Genomic DNA, 9681 nt, shown 5'->3' with positions numbered 1-9681 from the left:
GAAAAGTGAAATTCAGTTGTTTTTATTTATGTGTATATGTTTGTATGTATGCATTTCAATGGCTGAATATGCACTCTTTCTTGTGGCCATGAAATTGACACTGGCTCCATACTCTGTCCTGTGACATGGTTGGTCTCCTTAATCAATGAAATTTGGGCTTCAGTGGTTATATTAACTGTCTTCTTTTAATAAAGAAATGTCTTACAAATTAAATAATGAGAATGATTTCATTCTCATGCATACAATGTTCTCAGTTACAGGAAGAAACTCATTGGAAAAGTGTAATATCTCATAAATAAGTCCACACATAATGAATCTGGAAATCCAGTGAAGCGGTGACTTTCACTCTACGTGTGCTGCTGATGTCTCTCACCACAGAAGATGCATATCTTAAGCTATGATTTTTTTTTAATGACCCAGATGTTAGCTCAAGGAGGAAAAAAGATTAGGTATAAAAATTAAATGATGTAATAAGGGTAGACCACAAGTTATAATATTTTCTAGAATTATTATGCAGACTTTTCTATACCTTGCAGCCTGAGTTGGATGTAATTGTGTGTAAGAGCAGGGACAGATCTAGGTTCAAAACCTGGTTATAGAAATAATATACTTATTGCTTAATCTCTTTCAACTTCAGTTTCTTTGTCTATAAAATGGAAATGTTCATGCTTATTATTAGAAGGTTGTGAAGCTTGAATGAATCAATGTATGTTAATCCACAGTGCCTGGTATGCTAAAAAATATTGGCTATTACTGTTAGGAATAAAACTAGTATTTTTATTGAAATAAATATACATTTACTTCAAGAAGTGTGTAAGCAATGTTTTTATGGGTCTAGCGTACTCTTGGGGCTTCCCTGATAGCTCAGATAAGACCTGGGTTCAATCCCTGGGTCGGGAAGATCTCCTGGAGAAGGGAATGGCAACCCACTCCAGTGTTCTTGCCTGGAGAATTCCATGGACAGAAGAGCCTAGAGGGCTACAGTCCATGGGGTTGCAAAGAGTTGGACCCCACTGAGCAACTTTCACTCATTCAGCGTACTCTTATTGTTAAAGCTACAATTCCTTCCTTATGGGATCCAAGTCAAGCCTTAGAGATCACATCATAGCAGAAGGGACCAGTCTAATTTGACACTTCACAGAGTTTTATGACAATTTTTTTTCTAGTTTGAAAACATTAAAATATCGTCTTCAATGTTCTTACCACCGCCAAAGCCCATATTGCATAATGAAGGAAGAAAGGAGAGGTTGTGGTTGTGTTGTTTCCATAATGTACATGGCCTACAGCACTGATAACTTATCATCTTGTCATTACTACTAATATCTTGCATTGTTTTATACTCAAAAGTATGCTCACAAAATTATAGTGAATCAGAAATGTCCAGATCCCTAAGAAGAAGACCATAATGATATAGAATATAAGGAAAAAATTCTAAAGTAATTAGATGTAAATTCAAAGGGAATATAGGAAAAGTAATTATACTAATAGATAGTTATTCAAAATTAGTCTTCTAGAAAAAGAAAAGAAGTGTAAGATCTTTGGTTTGCATTCCAAAGAGGACACTCTTAAAAATCCTCTACCTTCCAAATTAACTATGCCTTTCAAGACACCACAAAAAAAAAGATGTCTAGGAGCAGAAAACATACCTCTGCTCTTAAGGGCCATATAGCCCCTGAATAAGTCAGCTTTTGCTTCAGTAATATACAATCCCCAAATTCCAGTCCTTAGCACAAGCATTAACTTCTTGCTCATGTTACATGAATGCTGTGGCTTGTTCTGAGAGGTCGACCACATTTCTTTTTCTAGCACCACATGGAACAAGCTGCCCTGCTTGGAATGTGGTGATTCCCTAGCAGAGAGTAAGGGCACAGGATAAATGAAACAATACAAACAAAATATCCAAAATTAGTAATAAAAAAAAAGAAAGAAAAACAAGTAACTAGACTTTCAAAATAAGAAACTAACAATGTAGGCTAAGATTATCTAGGAAGATTCATTAAAAAAAAATCCTCAATATTTTAGAAATAAAAGAATCATCTCTTAGCCTCCAGTTCTGTGTGTGTGTGTGTGTGTGTGTGCGTGTGTCTGTATGTGTGTTTAGTTGCTCAGTCATCTCCTACTCTGAGACCCCAGGAAATATAGCCCACCAACTCCTCTGTTCACGGGACTCTCCAGACAAGAATACCAGGATGGGTTGTGATTCCCTTCTCCAGGGGATCTTCCTGATCCAGGGATCAAACCCAGGCAGATGCTTTACCGTCTGAGTCACCAGGGAAGCCCAGTTTCCAATTTTATCAGTCCCTAAATTGTCAATTCAATGTATATAACATCTTGCAAAGCTGCCGTTTCTTTGTCTTTATTGTCACTCTTGTGGTTCATCTCTTGGCTGGTCAACGAAAATAGTTTTCCTAATGTCTCTGTTCAGGCCTCTCTTTGATTCTTCGTCTTATTGTTGCCTTGTCTCTCCATTTAAAACTTTGAAAATGTCACTCACCTACCCAGAATTCTTCAATATATCCCCACTGTTTACTGGATAACATCTAAAATCTCTTGCAGCAAAGTGCCTGATGCATTGACCCCTGCCCAACTATAATGCTTTCTTTCCTTCTTTCCTGGGCTTCCACACACATATTTTCCATCTCAGCCCTGAACTGTTTGCACTTCCTGACTTCATGCTGCTTGCCTCTTTAACCCACATAAAAAGTATCCATAATGCTTGATTGAAATGACCTGCTTCTATTTTTGCATGAATGAACTCTCGTTTATTTCTCAAGTCCCAGTTCTGATAACACCTACCCTCTGGAGCTTGACCTGATTCTCTGAGAAAAATTGAGAGAATTTTTTTTTCTTTTTCCCACTGAATTCTGTATATATCATTTCAATAAAATTTCCTCTTCTCTTTTCTTACTCAGAAAATTAATTTTATCAAGATTCTAGACGGATTGCCAAAAGCAATTTGCAATGTAAAATTGAAATTTGAATTGTTAGGCCAAGTAGACATTTGTGCCAGTCTAACTAGTATCAGTTCAGTTCAGTCGCTCAGTCGTGTCCAACTCTTTGCAACCCCATGAATTGCAGCATGCCAGGCCTCTCAGTCCATCACCAGCTCCCGGAGTCTACCCAAACCCATGACCATCGAGTTGGTGATGCCATCCAACCATCTCATCCTCTGTCGTCCCCTTCTCCTCCTGCCCCCAATCCTTCCCAGCATTAGGGTCTTTTCCAATGAGTCAACTCTTCGCATGAGGTGGCCAAAATATTGGAGTTTCAGCTTCAACATCAGTCCTTCCAATGAACACCCAGAATTGATCTCCTTTAGGATGGATTGATTGGATCTCCTTGCAGTCCAAGGGACTCTCAAGAGTCTTCTCCAACACCACAGTTCAAAAGCATCAATTCTGTGGCACTCAGTTTTCTTCACCGTCCAACTCTCACATCCATACATGACCACTGGAAAAACCATAGCCTTGACTAGACTGACTTTTGTTGGCAAAGTAATGTCTCTGCTTTTCAATATGCTATCTAGGTTGGCCATAACCTTCCTTCCAAGGAGTAAGCGTCTTTTAATTTCATGGCTGTAATCACCATCAGCAGTGATTTTGGAGCCCCCACAAAAAAAGTCTGACACTGTTTACACTGTTTCCCCATCTATTTCCCATGAAGTAATGGAACCAGATGCCATGATCTTAGTTTTCTGAACGTTGAGCTTTAAGCCAACTTTTTCACTCTCCTCCTTCACTTTCATCAAGAGGCTCTTTAGTTCTTCACTTTCTTCCATAAGGGTGGTGTCATCCACATATCTGAGGTTATTGATATTTCTCCTGGCAATCTTGATTCCAGCTTGTGTTTTTTCCAGGCCAGCGTTTCTCACGATGTACTCTGCATATAAGTTAAATAAGCAGGGTGACAATATACAGTCTTGACATACTCCTTTTCCTATTTGGAACCAGTCTGTTGTTCCATGTCCAGTTCTAACTGTTGCTTCCTGACCTGAATACAGGTTTCTCAAGAGACAGGTCAGATGGTCTGGTATTCCCATCTCTTTCAGAATTTTCCACAGTTTATTGTGATCCACACAGTCAAAGTCTTTGGCATAGTCAATAAAGCAGAAATAGATGTTTTTCTGGAACTCTCTTGCTTTTTCGATGATCCAGCGGATATTGGCAATTTGATCTCTGGTTCCTCTGCCTTTTCTAAAACCAGCTTGACCATCTGGAAGTTCACGGTTCACGTATTGCTGAAGCCTGGCTTGGAGAATTTTGAGCATTACTTTACTAGCATGTGAGATGAGTGCAATTGTGCGGTAGTTTGAGCATTCTTTAGCATTAACTAGTATATACACTCTAAAAAAAAAAAAGGGTAAATTTTTATGAGCTTGTTCTATAAGCAGCCTCGAAAAGGGGAGCTAAATTATGTGATTAAAGTTAGTATTATCAGGCCCTGATAGTTCTGTACACCTCTCCAAACATAACTCTTACTTCAAGGCTGGCTGAGGATTTAACCTCGGAGGGTAGTTCATCCTTCTGGTAAAAAGTACAGGGTTTAGATGGCCATGATCAACTTTTGTCTTTGTAATCCTCTTTGTCAGTCTTCCATGATTTAATGATTTCATTTTTTTTAAATATTTTTTTTATTTTAGTTGGGGGCTAATTACTTACAATATTGTAGTGGTTTTTGCCATACATTGACATGAATCAGCCATGGGTTTACATGTGTTCCCCATCCTGAACCCCCCTCCCACATCCCTCCCCATCCCATCCCTCTGGGTCATCCCATTGCCCCAGCCATGAGCGTTTGTCTCATGCATAGAACCTGGAATGGTGTTCTGTTTCACATATGATAATATACATGTTTCAATGCTATTCTCCCAGAACGTCCCACCCTCACCTTTTCCCTCAGAGTCCATAAGACTGTTCTATGCATCTGTGTCTCTTATTCTGTCTCGCATATAGGGTTATCGTTACCATCTTTCAAATTCCATATATATGCATTAGTATACTGTATTGGTGTTTTTCTTTCTGGCTTACTTCACTCTGTATAATGGGCTCCAGTTTCATCTATCTCAATAGAACTGATTCAAATATATATTTTTTAATGGTTCAGTAATATTCCATTGTGTATATGTACCACAGCTTCCTTATCCATTCGTCTGCTGATGGACATCTAGGTTGCTTCCATGTCCTGGCTATTGTAAACAGTGCTGCGATGAACATTGGGGTACACGCGTCTCTTGCAATTTATAGATTCAATGCAATCCCTATCAAGCTACCAATGGTATTTTTCACAGAACTAGAACAAATCATTTCACAATTTCTATGGAAATATAAGAAACCTCAAATAGCCAAAGCAATCTTGAGAAAGAAGAATGGAACTGGAGGAATCAACCTGCCTGACTTCAGGCTCTCCTACAAAGCCACAGTCATCAAGACAGTATGGTACTGGCACAAAGATAGAAATATAGATCAATGGAACAAAATAGAAAGCCCAGAGATAAATCCACACACCTATGGACACCTTATCTTCGACAAAGGAGGCAAGAATATACAATGACTTTCCTTTTTATTGACATGTTTTCTTTAGCTATCACATATGTTTTACTGGCATTATATATATATATATATATATATATATATATATATATATATATATATATATATATATATGTTACAGATGTAAAGTCATTTTCTAAATTCTTCACTCAGTGGCTAATACTATGTCCAAGTAAAGTACACACAAAAGAGAGTGAGTAACATATCTCTTTATGTGTCTTTAGCCCATTAGTTCTCTTCTAATTCGTGAAGCTACATATAACAGCTACTCTTTTTTTTTTTTTTTTTTTTTTCAGTTGACACCCTTGCCAAACATTTAAGTGTTCTGCTTACTCTCTTGGGCCAGTCTCGGCATCCCTCTTTAGCTTTTGTTTAATTGCAAGTTTTCAAGTTTCTTTGTCATCCTTATATATTCTCCAGTTCTCTGCATCCTTCTTAGAGAATAGTAGTAAGGGCAAGCAACATCATCATAGTGTGAAAAAAGAGCAGGATTATCTATGTTCACTCCGTTCTCCATTCATTCATGTAATTAACCACTTGGCGAGCCAGTTGGTATTTGTGAATCTTCTACTGTACATGGTGGTGGCTCAGACTGTAAAGAATCTGCTTGTAATGAAGGAGATCTGAGTTCAATCCCTGGGTAAGGAAGATTCCCTGGAGAAGGGAATGAAAACCTACTCCAGTATTATTACTTGGAGAATCCCATGGACAGAGAAGCCTAGCAGGCTACAGTCCATGGAGTCACCAAGAGTCAGACACAACTGAGCAATGAGATATTAAGCATGAAGCTGTATTATGACAAAATAGAGCTAAATGAGAAGTAGGGATTTAGGTGATTAAGACATGCAAATGTGTTACGTAAACTTGCTCTAAGAGACAGACTCTGCTGGCTCTACGTAGGGTGAGAAATGAGAACTTCTAAGAGGAGGTTATGCTGATTTGTTTTCTGAAAGATGACAAAGAGTTTACAAGTTGAAGAACATCATTAGAAATGGAAAGCATATGAAAAGGATTGTGGTGCCAGGAAAAATTAGGAAAAGCAGAGAATCCAAAGGACAAGACACCAGGGTAGAAAGGTAACCCTGACAAGAGGAGCTAATGGTAAAGGATCCTTTTGCACACAGAAGAGTGTGGTTTATACCACTGGAGGCAGAGAGTGACCTTCCTGGGATGTCAACAGGGATGCTGTGTCCCTTCCACACATAAAGTACTGAGTGAGTAAATTCAGTATGTGTGTAGAGACAACAGTGAAAACTCTGAAACTGCAAGCAGAGACACATCAGAGGGACAAATGCATTTAGACATGAAGAGGGCACAGATTCAGGCAGGATTTGCAGTTAGTTGAAAGAATTTATTGAACTTAGGGACTGAATTATTTTGAGAGTGAAAGGAAGGGTTCAGCAAAAAGTTTGTTTCTGCCTTAAGTAACTGAAGGGCTTCCCTGATAACTAAGTTGGTAAAGAATCTGCCTGCAATTCAGGAGACCTCGGTTTGATCCCTGGGTTGGGAAGATCCCCTGGAGAAGGGAAAGGCTAGCCACTCCAGTATTCTGGCCTGGAGAATTCCATGGACTGTCTAGTCCATGTGGTTGCAAAGTGTCATACATGATTGAGTGACTTTCACTTTAAGTAACTGAAAGACTGGAAAGGCCATGAGTGGAGACAGGAAATTCAGGGGGAGAAGCAGCTTGGGATGAAAGAAGTTCAGTTTTAGGCAAAAAGAGAGAAACTCATGTGTAAAACTCAAGTATGTATTTTATAAAGTGCATTGCTAGAATAAAATGTGGGAAATACCTAGTGAATACAATGAGATAACTTATGAAAACATAGGCCTCGTTGTTTAGACCTTATATATGGCATATAATGAGTATCAATCACTTAAAATATATAAATTTAATTTATATTCCTACAAGTTAAGAGTCTTCTTATAAATATTTAAGTTTGAATATTTTATACAGATTTTGCTCTGAGTAGATTTCCTCTCAATCATGACTAATTTGGGGAAAAAATAATGTTTGAACACATTAATAATTGAGTCCTGTAGGTTTTTATTTTATTTCTTTTCATATGAAGGAACTGAATTAATGAGGTTCCAACATATCGATAAGCGTCCTTGAGAGTCCTGGATTCAATTACCTCTTCTTTAATAAGTGTTGCTTCATTTAGAGCCTCCAGTTGTCTATAATTTCAATTACTTACCTCTGTGAAAGAATACTTTTATCTTGTCATTTCCAACTCAGGTTACTGTGGAGACTGTTAATAAGGCTCCTTCAGGAAAATGATCCTGCCAGCTTTTGTTCTCAGATAACAATGTAAACAAAATAATTGATTATTTTATAATTGATTTACTTTATATTTATAATCTTAATATGAATGGGAGGGAAAATTGCCTCTAGGGATGAGGGAATCGCGAAATAGAAGATGGCGGATATGACGGAGGGAGAACACCGCTGCTGTGGGAGGAAATAGCTGCGGCCAGGCTCCTGAGAAACAGGACAGTGGGCACCAGGAGACTTCTTGTTTTTAATTTTTATTTTTTAAAGTACAATTGATTTACAATGTTGTGTTAGTTTTAGATGTACAGAAAAATGATTCCATTGTACACATACATGTATCTATTCTTTTTTAGATTCTTTTTCCTTATAGATTATTACAAAATATTGTCTTGTTCCCTGTGGTATAGAGCAGATCCATTGTTGGTTATCTATTTTTCACATAGTAGTGTTTATGTTAATCCCAAACTCCTAATTCTTTTTACAAAAGGCCAGCATGTGTGGTATATGAGGAGGGATGGTTACAGAGGAACCACGGCTCTTACTGTTATTTTTTATTTCCTATCCATATGGGGACATATGGACACACTCTGAGTAGTGGGTGAGTAGAAGGCCACACACAATTTCTAAGACATTTCCAAAGCTTCTCAGGACAGTTCCCAAGAGTAGAGGCCTCCTCATACCCATCAGAACCAAGCTTTGTGCTGAGCACTCCCCTGGTGCAGCATTAAGTTCTCCCTCCCTCTGGGGATAGAGTTCTCACCTTCCCCACTCAGGAGTCATTTCTTCAGTGTAGATATTTATCCACCAAGAAAATTCTGTTCTTTCTCTTGATATGTGGTTCTTTGTGAGACTTATCAGATTTGGCCCCTCAGACCGGGGACCTGGCATACAGCCCTACTCCTCCAACTCACTGCTCATTCCTCTTACATGACTTGCATGGTTGTAACTAGCACCTCTCTTTTCACTCCTATCAAATTTCTGTATTGTTCTGTTCTATGCACTAAATATGGGGGAGTCTCAGCATGCCCTCAAGAATAGGGCAGCACACAAGAGATGCCCTACATTTACACACCTCCCTCCTCAGACAGTCTGGCTTCGGCCTCAAGGGAGTGAGAATCTCAGCATTGAAAAGTCCTGTTGCTTCTATTCCTCTGTACCCCAGGCATCCCTCAGGGGCACTGCCCTGTCAGAGGTACACAATTCCCTTCCCTACTAGGGTGGCTGCTGGCTAACTGTGGTCCGTGATCCCCATTCATCAACATCAATTCACCTGGGCACCTGGGGAAGTCTCAGGCCCTACTCCACACACTACCCTGTGTTTAAAGCCCTGCAGGTGATTCTGATATACATGCAATTATGGGAACCAGGGCATGAGAGTGGAGGTTCATAGTATCTTTAGAAATGCAAATAATTCTAGGACCTCAGCCTCATCCACTGAACTAGAATCTTGAGATAAAGACCAGGAAACAGACACAGTAAGCTATCCAGGTGGTTCTATGTCCACAAAGCTATAGTAACCACTGCTCTATGCCACTGGGCCCTGGTAGCAACTCTCCTCACAGCGCCATGCAGAGAATATTTCAACTGAGGACTGTAATTCTGTGTGTGGGACCTGCTACGATGTATAAAGAAAGGAGTCTCTGTCCTGCCTGGGTCCCAAAGCTATCTGAAAGGCCAGATAGACAAAAGGGGACACTTGTGTCCCAACCGACTCTGAGTTAGTGGTGGAACGCCCAGCACCCATGCCGGTGTTCTGTGCTATTACTGTGAAAAAAAGAAAACTGTAGACAACCTCTAGAAATTTCAGTCACCTACATAGGCAGAGTATTTTTGCTTGTATTTTTGTTTGGTTTCTTC

Source organism: Giraffa tippelskirchi, chromosome 10, assembly GCF_054371585.1.
Source record: "Giraffa tippelskirchi isolate mGirTip1 chromosome 10, T2T-mGirTip1v1.2.pri, whole genome shotgun sequence".
Classification (NCBI taxonomy): Eukaryota; Metazoa; Chordata; class Mammalia; order Artiodactyla; family Giraffidae; genus Giraffa; species Giraffa tippelskirchi.
This window is presented reverse-complemented; position numbering follows the sequence as displayed.